We start from the raw sequence: 16085 nt of genomic DNA, 5'->3' as shown, positions 1-16085 counted from the left end.
GGAAGATTCAAGATTAAACAAACACAGAGGCTGTAGTGTACTTAGAATCAAACTCTTGGATCATTACATGTGAGAGGCTGGATTTGATGGGAGTAAGGCAACAATAACTACAACAGTCTAAGAGTCACATTTCAAAGCTGAATTAGCAATTCGAACTCCCAAGACACAGAAGCAGAAGAACAATGCGTACAACAGTGAAAAGTAATTCTCCTAGCATAATCACAGGGCTCTGTACAGGCCTGCACTCACTAAGTTAAAAAGACCTTGGAAAACTTGAAGAAGGTTTAAGGACAAGCAATAAACATGATTAATAGCTTGGAAAATAGAATCTCAGAGGAAAGGTTAAGGGAACTAATATTATTTAAGTTGGAAAATAGGCTGGGGAAACAAGCTGGTTTTCAATTACATGAAGGATTATTACATAGAAGGTGCTGATCGTACTCTGATGCCACAGAGGGCAGAACAAGAATAAGTGAGCTTGAAATGTTGTATAAAGTGATTTAGGTTGGCTAAAAGAAAGAACTTCCATCAGGACTGCAAGCCATTAAAATGGAAAGTACTAAATTTCTTTCTGTATAGACCTTTCAAAATGCACTTGAAACTTATTTGTCTAGGAAAGTTTACATGAGGCCCAGCCCAGTGGATGGGGAGTAAAGAGAAACATAGGAAGTATTCACAAGGACTGTTTTTTCCAAGCTTCCTGCCACTTTAAATTGTGAATGTTTTCATTATGGATTCATTATGGTACATATAGCTTAAGTGTGCACATACCCTTGTTTAATATAGCAAACTCAAGAATTGCAACTCTAAAACTTCTTGTGTAGCTATTCAAGTAATTTTAGCTTGTTTAGGAATTTAAGTTCTTGAAATTACTGGCAACTAATTGCATTTTTGTTTCTGGATTTCTCAACCCCTTCTTTGCAATACATTTTTTGCTTGTTCTTTTAGAAATGAATCAAACCAATTAAATATTCTTTCATAAGGTAATAAAAATAATGTATTTTCTTCCGAAAGATTTTATTTACTTAGAAAAATAGGCTATTCTCTGAACACCTGCACACTTAATTCTCTTAGAGTTAAATTATACAAGAATTCCATACCACTGATTTCTGAAGCTTGTGCTAACACAGATAAATGAAAGCAGGAACTGCAATAAAATTTTGCAAACAATTCTGTTAGAGCTTGTCAAATACACACAAGATATGGGGTCTAACTCCTTTCATTTATGTGTCAATGTTATGAACATCACTAAATGAAAGTATGGACTACTGAGTCCAGTCTGCACAACAGGATAAAAATGAAAACTCAAGCAGGAAGTTTTTAACTATTTCATTGGTGATGATGTTTATTTTTTCTGCTTGTAAAATATTTCATTTTCTTTAAAATACATCATAATTAAATAAACATTTCTACCAAATACAAATAGGCAGTATAAACTTTATTTTGAAAAAATACTTTTTTACTTTAAAGAACATCTGTTACTCTAAGTTTGGGAAATGCTTTGAAGTCACTAAGTTTAATTCTTTATAATGTCAATAGGAATGAAGGCAAGTAATAGGTATCATTTCTTCTTCTAAGATGAGGAATGGAGCCATAAAAAAGTGAATTACCATATTTATATAATAAGTTGTTGAAAAGACGGAATTGTAAATTAAAGTTCTTGACTCAAAGTTTTTGTGCTGTGATTCTACAAACAGACTCAGAAAAGTTGTTGCTGTTCAGTCTTTTGAACAACAAAACAACTCTTGTTGTTGTTGTTCATTGTTAACTTGTGTCCGACTCATTGAGACCATATGGACAATAGCATGCAGGGTTCCCTGTCCTTCACTGTTTCCCGGAATTTGTCCAAATTCATGTCCATTGAGTTGGTGATGCTACCCAACCATCTTATCCTCTGCAGCACTCTTCTTCTTTTGCTTTTAATTTTTCCCAGCATCAGGATCTTTTCCAATGAGTTGGCTCTTTGCGTCTGATGGCTACAGTGTTGGAGATTCAGCATTAATCCCTCCAATGAGTATTCAGGGATGACTTTCTTTAGGGTTGATTGGTTTGATCTCTGCTGTCCAAGGGACTTTCAAGAGTCTTCTCCATAACACAATTCAAAATCATCAACTGACGAATTCAAAAAGTATGTGTGGCATATTACCATCATGAGATCATTACTTAAAAAGTATCAGACTTGGTTTTTATTTCAAAGTATCATATGATGTCTTTGAACTGTGGTGCTGGAGAAGACTTGGTTTTTATTCAAAGTATCATGATGCCTTTCAAAGTATCAGTTTGATGCCTTTGAACTGTGGTGCTAGAGAAGACTCTTGAGATTACTCTGGACAGCAAGGAGACTGAAACAGTCAATCCTATAGGAAATCAACCCTGAACATTCACCAGAAGGACTGATACTAAATCTGAAGCTCCAATATTTTGGCCACCTGATGCGAAGAACTGACTCATTGGAAAAGACCTTGACGCTGGGAAAGACTGAAGGCAGGAGGAGAAAGGATGATGGAGAATGAGATGGTTGGATGGCAACACCAACTCAATGGACATTTGACCAAGCTCTGGGAGATGGTGAAGGACAGGGAAGGCTGGCATTCTAAAGACCATGGGGTTGCAAAGAGTCAGACACAACCGATCAAGTGAACAACAACATCATATGAGAAGATGCTCAAATTCCTTACTCAAAGGAATTCACTTTCATCACCAAGGGATAGGACTAAAATGAATCATCCTTCTTCGTGTTCCGATTCTAGGTTCCTAAGAGTTCTTTGCCATTTGGACATAATATAAAAGACAGTGAATTGGACTTATTCACTTCAAATGTGTTAGCAGCAAAATTATTTTAGCTATTTCTGAAAAAAATCATGACAAGCACATATCCAAATCTTTTCAGAATTATAGGTAAAAACCCAGCAAGTAAAGTACTCCCTACCATTAACCAATCCTTACATTCAATCCTTACACAGGGCCTTAGAGTTCTAGATGAGAAACAAGTGGAAAAGACCAGAGGCCAACAAGAAATACTGTGGAACTGTCCTATGTCATACTCTTCTGAGGAGAGGAAGTCCACACTCAAATTCATGAAATTTGAGGTTGTTGCTGTTGTTCAGTCGCTCAGTCATGTTTGACTGTTTGTGACCCTATGGGCTGCAGCACTTCAGGCTTCCCTGTCCTTCACCATTTCCCGGAGCTTGCTCAAACTCATGTCCATTGAGTCAGTGATGCCAGCTGACCATCTCATCCTCCATCATCCCCCTCTCCTCCTGCCTTCAATTTTTCCCAGCATCAGGGTCTTATCTAATGGGTCGGCTCTTCGCATTAGGTGGCCAAAGTATTGGAACTTCAGCTTCAGCATCAGTGCTTCTAATTAATATTCAGGACTGATTTTTGTAGGAATTTGAAAATGCCAAAAAGCTGCCATGCTTTTGCTTTGTGTTTCTTTAGTTATAAAATGGTGGCATCTGCATACAGATTTTCTAACCCTATTAGAAAAGAAGCTCATTTAATACTGATCAGGGAAGGCTATGATTTTTATAAGAAGACATGCCAAACTTGTAGCAAATTGTTAGAAAAATAATCTGGGAAATGCCAATCCTCTCCTATCAAAGCCACTCTAATTTCATTCTTTTTTGATTTTAGTTTTTGACATTGACAAGCTTTTCTTCTTTGTTACTTCACCAAGCTTGGACATAATGTCATATTCTTGTTTTTTTTCCCCATTTCTCCTCACATGGCTTAGTGAGCCAGTCCACATAGCAAAATGCATGTTCGTACAGCACGCTCATCCTTTATCAAGTTCTGCTTTTGAAGAGTTTGCCAAGAACATGATCCTTTATACACTGACATTAACTCATTTCTATATTAAGTGCCACATTTTACAGAACATGTTAACATATATTAAAAGCCAGAATAGCTAGCATGCAAATAACACCAACATTTTCACATGAACATTTTACATTCCAGCAAGTGATGCTGATAGCCTTCAAACTTCTGAATTTGAGTTCTTTTTGAGTTCCCATTGCTTTGCTAAAATGCTTGCTGTAAGGCAAAAGTATTTGGGAGGAAGACCTTTAGCAGCTAGCATACAAAAAAAGTTTAAATACTATCATTTTCTACCAGTGACATAATTTTCCCTACGATATGCCTCTAACTTCTTTGTTTTCAGTTTATATGAGTAGATTTAGATTTAAGTCACAAAAGACAGAAATCATATGCTTTAATCTTTATGTCCCCTCTGTCTATAGTATCATCTAACAGTGTTTGAAGGCTTCCTTTACATATTATTTCATGAAATGTTTATAAAAACACTATTATTTTCTTCACTATCAATATGAAGAAAATGGAATAGAGAGATACAAAATAACTTCATCACATTATAAATTTTATAAGCAGTGGAACAAAGAAGAAATACAGGGAGTCTGAGGGAGCAAAACTACTTTCTCTGAACTATTATGCAATAGTGAAGTAGTTCTATGCACATGTACCTTCCATAGAGTAAAAGTATATATGTGTGTGTGTGTGTGTGTGTGTGTGTGTGTGTGTATAAATGGGCTTCCCTGGTGGCTCAGATGGTAAAGAATCTGCCTACAATGCAGGAAACCTGGCTTCGATCCCTGGATCACGCCCCTGGAGAAGGGAATGTTTACCCATTTCAGTGTTCTTGCCTGGAGAATGCCAAAGACAGAGGAGCCTGGGGTGATGGGGGGGCTACAGTCCATGGGGTTGCAAAGAGCTGGACATGACTAAGCGACTAACATTATCACATACACTTATATACACACAAAGGCACACATTCATGCAGATAGATTTGAAACTGGCAAACACATAGGTCAACTTGCTACCTAGTGAAAGATATGTTTGCTTTTTGGAGTGTCCTAAAAACACAGTCCCACCTCAATAACCCACTGAGGGCTAAGATAAATATTTTAGCCCTCTTGAGATTGTGATTACACAGAATTACCTGTGCTTATATATGAAAAACAGAGTGAAATTCATTTCACAATAATTTTTAAACAAGGAAAGATCTCTGGTTAGAACCGCCACAGTGTTCTGGGGAATAAGAGAAAATATATAACATCTTGTTTTGGGGTGAAATCAATTAACAATGAGCAGCAAGAATTTCCCTAAGTTATGAACTATAATCCATAATTTTCTCTTAAGCTTCACTTTTCAAATGTTGGTCAGTGTTTTTATAAGAACAGTATTACCAGAGATGAAAAAATATATATATTGGTGGGACTCAGTCCAGCCTTCTTCAAGGAGAGTCTCTCAGGCTGCAATCATGCAACATGAAAAATTGTCAAGTATCTAGACTGACCTGGATTCATATCAAATTTGAAAATCATCTCCCTAAGATACAAATGAAGAGGGTTGACAAACAAGGGAGATAAAGCAAAGGAATCATTTTGTTAAGTCCTCCAACAAGTCAACAACGATGTTTAAGCTTGTCCTGTCTATGTCCTACTACATTTTCCCTCATCAGATTATCATATTACATCACCACAGAATTATGGTGAGGAAGATTAATAAGATGCATTTGAATATAGCATAATAAAATGGATTAAAATATTATTTATAGGGATAAAGAGTTAAGAAGAAATAAATTATGATATTTAGGCAATGCCAATTTAGAAATGAGTAGGCTGCAAGAGGATTAAAATCCAAAGAGAAACATAATGAATGGCTATAAAAGTTACAAAAATAAGGCACTGAGGAAAAAGTAAAAGGTGAGGCAGCTTGTTGAACGTTAATTCAAACTTTGAGATGTAAAGACATATATATGACTTAACAGTTCATTTTTCATAGGTTAAAAATTCAGTACATACTTTCTAAAGTAGGAGCTTGTTCAAATATTATTTAGTTGATGATGAAACAGAGACCAGTATCCTCAATTATTAAAAAATCAGAATTTTCTCGACAACACATATATTGTGTCTGTGAGAGAAGAAAAAAGAGAAAGCAACTATAAATTAACAAATAGATAATTTTTTCAAGTTTGGTCAAAATTACAATACCAAAATTAGATGACTTGTGTGTGTAATATTTTCATTTGTAAATATTGCACTTCCTAAAATAGTGCAATCATGTTTAAGTGAATGATGGTTTTGAATAACATGATAGTATTCATTTTATAAATATGTTTTATATCTACTTTATGTCAAGAAATATACTAGGGCAAATTTACAGGGTATAGAAAAATACCCATTCATGGATCACAGCCTTGTCATGGCGAAGAGGCTTGTGTAACTCAATGAAGCTATGGAGCCATGTCATGTAGGGCCACTCTAGGCAGACATGTTGTAGGAAAGAGTTCTGACAAAATGTGGTCCACTGCAGAAGGAAGTGGGAACTGACTCCAGCATTCTTTCTTGGAGAAACCCAAGCACAGTGTGAAAAAGAAAAAAAAGGTATGACACTGGAATATGAGCTCCCAAAGTCAGAAGATGTCCAATATTCTCCTGGGGAAGAGCAGAAGGCAATTTTTAATAGCTCCCAAAAGAATTAAGTGACTGGGTCAAAGCAAAAACGAAGCTCAGTTGTGGATGTGTCTGACGGTGAAATTAAGTCTGATGCTATAAAGAAAAATATTGCATATGAACTGGGAATGTTATGTCCACGAATCAGGGTAAATTAGATGTGGTCAACAAGGAACTGGCAAGAGTAAACATCAACATCTCAGGAATCAGTGAACTAAAATGGATGAGAACAGGCAAACTTAATCCAAATGACCATTATGCCTACTACTGTGGGCAAGAATCCCTTAGAAGAAATGAAGTAGACATCATAGTCAATGAATGAGTCTGAAATTCAGTACTTGGGTGTAATCTCAAAAACGACAGAATGATCTCAGTTTGTTTCTAAGGCAAACCATTTAACAACACAATAATCCAAATCTATGCCCCAACAACTGATGTCAAAGAAGCTGAAGTTGACTGGTTCTATGAAGACCTACAAGACCTTCTAGAACTAACACCAAAAAAGATGTCCTTTTCATCATAAGGGACTGGAATGCCCAAGTAGGAAGTCCAGAGATACTTAGAATAACAGGCACGTTTAGCCTTGGAGTACAAAATGAAGCAGAGCAAAGATGAGAATTTTTTCAAGAGAACATGTTGGTCATAACAAGCTCCTTTTTCCAACAATCCAAGAGATGACTCTACACATATACATCACCAGATGGTAAATACTGAAATTAGATTGATTATTTTCCTTGCAGCCAAAGATCGAGAAGCCTTCAGAGTCAGTAAAAACAAGACCAGGAGCTGACTGTGGCTCAGATTATCAGCTCCTTATTGCACAACTCAGGCTTAAATTGAAGAACACAGGGAAAATCACTAGGCCATTCAAGCATGACCTAAATCAAATCTCTTATCATTATACAAGTAGAGATGACAGACAGATTCTAGGGATGGGATCTGGTGGACACAGTGCCTGAAGAACTATAGATGGAGGTTTGCAACATTGTGCAGGACGCAGTGGTCAAAACTATCGCAAGGAAAAACAAATGCAAGAAGGCAAAGTGGTTGCCTGAGTAGGCTTTACAAATAGTTGCAGAGAAAAGAGAAGCAAAAGGCAAGGGAGAAAGGGGAAGATACACCCAACTGAATGCAGAGTTCCAGAGAACAGCAAGTAGAGATAAGAAATCTTTCTTAAATGAACAATACAAAGAAACAGAGGAAAACAACAAAAGGAGAAAGACTAGAGATCTCTTCAAGAAAAAGAGAGATTGCAAGGGAACATTTCATGCAAGGGTGAGCAAAATAAAAGACAGAAATGGTAAGGACCTAACAAAAGCAGAAGAGATTTGAGGGGGTGACAAGAATACACAAAAGAACTATACAAAAAAGGTCTTAATGACCTTAATAATCACAACGGTGTGGCCACTCACCTACACCCATACATTCTGGAGTGTGAAGTCAGGTGGGTCTTAAGAAGCATTAACTACAAACAAAGCTAGTGGATGTGATGGAATTCCAACTTGAGCTATTGCAAATCCTAAAAGTGATGCTGTTAAAGTGCTGCATTCAATATGCCAGCAAATTTGGAAAATGCAGCAATGGCCACAGGACTGGAAACGGTCAGTTTTCATTCCAGTTCCAAAGAATGCAATGCCAAAGAATGTTTCAACTACCATACAACTGCGCTCATTTTACATGCTAGAAAATACTCAAAATCTTTCAAGCTAGGTTTCAGCAGTATATGAACTAAGAACTTCCAGATGTATTACCTGGGTTTTGAAGAGTCAGAAGAAGCAGAGATCAAATTACTAACATCTGTTGGATCACAGAGAAAGCAAGGGAATTCAGAAAAACATCTACTTCTGCCTCATTGACTAGGCTAAAATCTTTGACTGTGTGGATCACAAGCTGCGGAAAGTTCTTAAGATGATGGGAATACCAGACCACCTTACCTGCCTCCTGAGAAATCTATAGATGAGTCAAGAAGCAACAGTCAGAACAGCCTGACTGTTCTAACAACTGCGGAAAAACTGACTGGTTCAAAATTTGGAAAGGAATATGAGAAGGCTAATTACTGTTACCCTGGTTATTTAACTTCTATGGAGAATACATTGGCAAAATCCTGGGCTGGATGAATGCGAAGCAGGAATTAAGATTGCTGGGAGAAATATCAACAACCTCAACTATGCAGATGATACCACTCTAATGGAACAAAAGAGACTCTTTGATGAATGGGAAAGAGGAGAGCAAAAAGCTGTAATTCAATATTCAACAAACTAAGATCATGGTATGTGGCCCCATCACTTCATGGCAAATAGAAGGGAAAAATGTGGAAGTAATAACAGATTTTATTTTCTTGGGCTGCAAAGTCACTACAGATGCTGACTGCAGCTATGAAATTAAAAGACACTTGCTTCTTGAGAGCTACGACAAACCTAGAGAGCATATTAAAAAGCAGAGACATTACTTTACTGACAAAATTGTGTATAGTCAATGCTGTTTCTTCCAGTAGTCACGTGTGAATGTGAGGTTTGCACCGTAAAGAAGGCTGAGTGCTGAAGAACTGATGCTTTTGAATTGTGGTTCTGGAGAGGACTCTTGAGATTCGCTTGGACAGCAAGGAGATACTAAAGGAAATAAATGCAAAATATTCATTGGAAGGACTGTTGCTGAAGCTGACACTCCAATATTTTGGTCACCTGATGGGAAGAGCTGACTTATTAAAGACTCTAATACTTGGAAAGACTGAAAGCAAAAGGAGAAGGGAACAGTAAAGGATGAGATGGTTTGACAGCATCACCAACTCAATGGACATGGATATGAGTAAACTCTGAAAGACAGTAGATGACAGAGGAGTCTGGCATGGGATTGAAAAGAGTCGGACATGACTTAGTCAGTAAACAACAACAATAGAGAAACAACTGGGATGTAATAATCTCTTCTCCCTGCTGCCGCTGCTGCCAAGTCGCTTCAGTCTTATCCGACTCTGTGCAATCCCAGAGACAGCAGCCTACCAGGCTCCCCCGTCCCTGGGATTCTCCAGGCAAGAACACTGGAGCGGATTGCCATTTCCTTCTCCAATGCATGAAAGTGAAAAGAGAAAGTGAAGTCGCTCAGTCGTGTCCGACCCCCAGCGACCCCATGGACTGCAGCCCTCTAGGCTCCTCCATCCATGGGACTTTCCAGGCAAGAGTACTGGAGTGGGGTGCCATTGCCTTCTCCTCTCTTCTCCTTAGTATACAGTTAAAAAATAGAAGACAAGTGAAAGATAAATTATTAAACAGAAGTGTACAAGAAATTAAAAATATTTGCTAAGTAGCTCAGTATTTGAGACTTTAACAAAAGAGCAGGAGTTTCATCAACCCACAAATGAGGAAAGCGACTAATATTAAGGAAATAACTGGGAGACTTCAGGGAGATGTGAAATACACACTTCATTTTCAGAAAGAAAAGATTAAGTTGCATGTTTTGTTCGATTTAAATTTTATCATGAGAAAACTTAAGATTAGTGACCACATGAGACTTGTACACAACTTTAGTTGAAAAATCAGTGCAGAATTACTTAAAGACAGATTTTTTTTCATGTTAACTTCTCAAGAGTCTAAGAAACTCTAGATTGCCCAAATTACTAGTCAATGGATACCGATATCACGAGTATTGGGCATAGTTAATTGACTGAAAAAGCTAAAGTGATGCCAGTATTGTATTTAAATGCAATAGATATAGACAAAGAGACACATACATACATATATACATTTGTATACAATACCTTAATATTGTAGAATAAATGTTTAGAGCAATAAACAGGTCGACCTTATTTTCTCTAACATGCTGCCACGCTGTATTTGAGCTGTATTTGAGAGGATTATCTAACTTCTTTTGCACCATCAATCCTGCTTCCACTCTTGGAGATAATAATACCTGACTTATTACATACCTAGAAGATGAAATGAGGCCACCTATGTAAACTTCTCAGCATATTATCAAACACATGTCTGATATGCGAAGGTGAGTACAATGTTTAGAGGGAGAGCCTCTATTCTCTAGGTTTCCTTGTGAAGGGAATTCAGTCCGAAAATCTGAATTTTCTTCTTATCCCTCACCCTACTTGGTAAGAGTGAGTGAAGAAACTCAACTTTGCCTCTGCCTTTTCTAGGCATTCTTTTTTTTGAATTGATCTGCTTATACTCCCCTGCAACCCCCAAAACATTCTGTCCTGCATTCCTATGTGGGAAGAGTAATGGTGACCCCTATGTATCATTTCTCAGCTGATTCTTCATCTTCAATGAAGAAAACAGGGGCATTATGTCTCCTTAAATCTAACATGTGATTGCTATTATTTTATTAAAACAAGTGACCATTATGAATTAGCTCTTACAAGTTAAAATTCAGAAATACTCTCTATAATGCCTTTTAAGCAGCCTTTTTATGAATTTTCATTTATAATTATATTTAATAATGATATCTTTAAAAAGTTTAACATGATTTCAGGAAAATACAAAGTACACTGTAATACATGAGAAAAAAAAAGGTAACATCAGAAATGTCATCCTAGAAACAGTATTATTTGAATAAAAACTTAGAGATTTATAACATTAGCAGGTATCATGGGGTGATAATGACAAGAATATTGCTTATTTATATGACATTGTGTGACAGAGATGGTTAACTCAATTAGATCCTGGTGGTATTAAAGTCAAGGTCACATATTTAATTTCCATATGGGCCAGTATACTTCTAATTGGGAAAACTCTGTTCTCTATTCACAGACTGCACCCCTAACCCCAATCTGTTATTTCTCAATTATGTGCCATTAATTGATGCAATATCCTACTGATAGTGGGTCATCTGTACCGTCTGCTTAAATGAAGGACAGCATGTCTATGAAGCAGCCGACAGAGAACAACTTGAGGCCAATAGTACCAGAAAATTCACTAATACCCTGTAGGGGAAAAAAATAGCTCCAAATATTCCAAGGGAGAATTAACTGCAAACATTATTCAAAAGAGGGTTGGAACCAACTCACAGTCAATTTCTGTAAAAATGAGTCAAATAGCAGCTCAATAACCCTAGTATGCTTTTTAAAATTTTTCTGTACTGATATCCAGCACATATTCATCTGAAAGGAGATGTTGTCTCATGTAGCACATTTCCTAACAAAGGAGACTTTCTTTTTAGTTTGCTATGACTGTTTATTTACTAACTCTGTGCTCCCTTCTATTATTCTAAATCCTAATGGGACATTTTAATATTTTCCAGTGCCAGCCATTAATAAATGTATTGTAGCACCACATATGTGATTAAGAGGCACGCTGTACATACACAGGGAACAGCTAGATATTTCTTCTTCCTTACTCACTAATGAGAGATCTAAGTTCTATACTCTGGTAGAGAACTGAGTCAATGTAATATCATGATACAAAGTCTATAAATCAAAACTTATAGTTTGAATAGAAGTATGGAGACTTCTAAACTCTAATTTCCATGTTTTCCTCCTCATTCAATAATTCTCCAAATAAGCTTCTTATCAAAACTTTCTTTAAGGAAGAGACTGATTTAAATTATTCTTAATTTATGCTAGAAATGTTTTATCTATGAGAATAGGATTTGAGGTACCATCTAAGAGATAAAAACATCCGTCTTCTATTAATTATTTCAAGTAGCAGTCACCAGATGGAACACAATTTTCTGTGTCTGTGTTGGGAGACATCAGAACACTGCAGACAAGTATTTCTTGAAAACATCTATGCTAGTAGTAGATTTAACAGAATAAAAAACATGAAAGTCCCTATGCTCCAGGATTTGGCTTTCTAATGGAACAGAAAAGTATTAGTAACAATTTAAAAAACTAACAGACAGGCTATTACTGAGATGAGAATCAGTATCTGTAAGAACCACATTTTTAATTTTCAAATTTAATTTTAAACATTATAAAATTGCCCTGAGCAAGTCCCGTATGGGAAAACAATATGATTTTGATTGCACCATAATTAACAGATTTCAAAATTTTTAAGTTCAGATTCCCACCTTATATCTTTCTTTCTGTGAGTACTTTTCCCTTTCTGTTTTCTTTTTTTTTTTTCCCCTTCTGTTTTCAATCAAACAAAATTCTGCCTCATTATCAGGCTTAGTTTCTGCATCATCTATGGACTGTTTTCCAACTACAAAATGGAGAAATCTCTCACTGTTTTGGTTTCACAAGACATCCAGACTCTATCTCTATTACTAGATTCATGAGAATCTATGCTTGCACTTCTTTGCTTTATCTCCCTGGCTACCTAAGATAGCAATGCCCGAGTTTCCCGTGGACCCCACACGTACTGCAACATGGCAGCCCCTGTCAACTGCGTCATTAAATGAATGTATGGAACTGAACCCAACCCCCATCTTGTAGTCAACTTGAACTTTTAGAAGAGTTATGGATAAACTGTTATGTTGAAAGAGTTACATAGTTTTGAATATGTCGCTATTATAAGGAATTGGCTCATGTTGTTCTGAGAAGTCCCAAAACTTGAGAGTCAGCAAGCTGACTAGAAACCCAGGAGAGCTGATGATATAGTTTCAGTTCAAGTCTGAGGGCAGAAGACCAATTTTTCAGTTCAACCACAGCCAGGCAGAGAGGGTAAATTGTCCCTTACTCTGCCTTTTTATTCTATTCAGGCCTTCAATGGTTTAGATGAAAACCACCCACATTGGGAAGGGCAATCTTCTTTGCTCAGTCTACAGGCTCAAATGTTAATCTCTTTCAGAAATACTCAAAGACACTCCCCAAATACTACCTTATCAAATATTGAGCATTCCATGGCCCAGTCAAGGTGACATAAAATTAAACAGCACAGAACGTATTCTCTGAAACAGAGCACATTACTATGATGGCAGCAGACTTACTATCTCCTTTATTTTAAAGATTATATTTCTACTAATACAACCTATGGAGAAGGCAATGGCAACCCGCTCCAGTGTTCTTGCCTGGAGAATCCCAGGGATGGGGGAGCCTGGTGGGCTGCCATCTGTGGGGTCGCACAGAGTCAATACGACTGAAGTGACTTAGCAGTAGCAGTAGCAATACAGCCTAAGTCCAATTTATACTTTTTGGAACCTGCAGTACAACTACATTATGCTTTCTCAGGGCCACACATTTCAGATAGTTGATCAGCAAATCACTTTATTCACAATCTTATTCTCATAGCTTTGAAAGTGAAGTCGCTCAGTCATGTCCGACTCTTTGCGACCCCATGGACTAGCCTATCAGGCTTCTCAGTTCATGGAATTTTCCAGGCAAGAGTACTGGAATGGGTTGCCATTTCCTTCTCCATGGGATCTTCCCAATCCAGGAATCAAACCCAGGTCTCCCTTATTGCGGGCAGACATTTTACTGTCTGAGCTTAAATCAGACCATTACTATAAGGTAAGAAGATACTTTACATTAAGTTTAATCAAGATAAAACTGTAATCAAAAATTGATTTTAGTATCATTTTGTACAAAAATATAGGAAAAGATGCCTTTTTTCTGCTGTAAAATAATCATTAATTTTTAGTTAAAATAGAACATATAGGAGGCTACAGTAAAGAAATAACATCAAAACCAAACACTGCCTATGTTTACATTGTGCAGGCTAAAAAAATATGTGGTGCCCATCAGGCCATAACCTCTGCTATAAAGTGTTTCAGTCCTTGCAACTGAATTTCCACCCCTCCAACAAACAGATAAACAAAACAGGTCTTATTTGTCTCATAGAACAAGTGGGCTGTTTAACTATACAAGTGTCTTTGGGTAAAGCAACAAGGCATCCAAAGTGAAAGGATTAATAGTATCATAAATAGAACAGAGCTAAGGTAATTTCTCTTAACTGCTCTCTGCATATTTCTTCTGCAGGCCTCTTCACTATGATATCTGATCTTTGGATAACACCACTATTTTTCTACTCCTGTGCCAAAGAATTAACTCAGAATTGTCTCTGGTTTCTCAGCCCTTAGAAAATTAAAGAGAAATCAGCATGGTAGATTATGTTCAAGTTCCTTTAATGACAAGAAGGCTAGACTGGTGAGAAGAAGCTACTTCAGCATACCAGTGAACATAAAATCAGATTTGACAATTCAGGAAATATTTATAACACTGCAGTAAGAAACTGCTCATTCCTTTAGAATGAGGCAATAATCTAATGAACCATGTCAATCCACATTCTAGGCTTATACTCTACCATTCATCAGGTGACATGTGAACACTGTTTAGTGTGTCTTTATAGTTAAAAACTTAAGCCACTTTGGAGTATCAGGCTGGAAATTATTTATTAAGTACCTGGTTATTTTTTATTATATGTCATAATTTACTCTTCTTTCTTTAAAACTGTAAAACTCATGGGGTGAGGGATTTTCTCTGATTGTATTCACTAATGTAGTCCAAATGCTTAGAGCAATCAGTGGCATATAACAGATGTTTTATAAACAGCTAGTGAATTATATGAAAGATTGAATGAATTATTTGCTGGTCATCATACTACAGTCATACTCACTTCTTTCTGTTATTAATAGGCCAGTTACTTCTGGTTTTAGGGACTTTGCACAAGTTCGTCCTTTTCCTTGGAGTTCTTTGCGTCTAGCTACCCCTTACTCATAGGTAGGTCTGTCTCGCATCTAATAGCACTTTCTCCACGGAGGCCTTTCCTGAGCAGAACCATTTGTTTCTGGACTATCTCTAAGACCATTCTCTACTTTATGCTCCTCATAGCATGTCAGTTTTAGTACAATGGAAAATATCTATTTAGAGTAAAGACTGATACTATATTTCTCACCATACTCCACTGCTCACAAGAGTGTTTAAGGAACACTCTTAGGTGTTTGAAATATAATTGCTGGTGGTTTTAGGTGTTTGAAATATACTTGCTGGTGGATTTAAAGACCTCTATGTGCCTGACCCTACATTCATACTGAATGTACACTAGTGAACAAATTACTTTCATGGAACTAATAGGAAGAAAATGAGCAAAAAGCCATTTTACCCCAAAATTACTATAAGAATTATGAAAGAAATGAATATGATAATATGACAGATGATAAAAAGGAATCTATTTAGATTTTTTGATCAGCAAAGACCTCTCAGGTGGTGACACAAACAAAAACCTTGAGGATGAAGCAGCAGCCATATGAAAACCTGGGGAAAGATCTCTATGGGAGGAGCAAACCATATGTCTCAAGGCCCAACACAGAAAGAGCAAGGTGTGGTTGAGAAACAGTAAAAAGACAGGTGCCTAGGGTAAGGCCAGAGATGTATGCAAAGGCCAGGTCACATAAAGAAATAGAGCAAGGAGTTTAGATTTTACTGTAAGAACAAAGGCCAGGTCAGATACAGAACTAAAGAGTTTAGGTTTGATTGTAAGACAGTGAAAACAACAAAAGATAGGCATCTGCTTTGCTTTAAGAAGACTGCTGCATCCACTGTGTAGACAAAAGATTTGAAGAGGAAAAGGGTAATAGTGAAGACAGAAACTGCACCAGGGGTCTGTTAGCTCATCCAGAATGATGGAGTGGAGATGGTGAGGCTGGATTCCACATATGTTTTAGAGGGAAAATTAACAAGACATAATAATTAGCCCTAGGAAATCATAGGTGATTATGGTGCCATATAATTGT

This window comes from Capra hircus, chromosome 21 (assembly GCF_001704415.2).
Source record: "Capra hircus breed San Clemente chromosome 21, ASM170441v1, whole genome shotgun sequence".
Taxonomy (NCBI): Eukaryota; Metazoa; Chordata; class Mammalia; order Artiodactyla; family Bovidae; genus Capra; species Capra hircus.
This window is presented reverse-complemented; position numbering follows the sequence as displayed.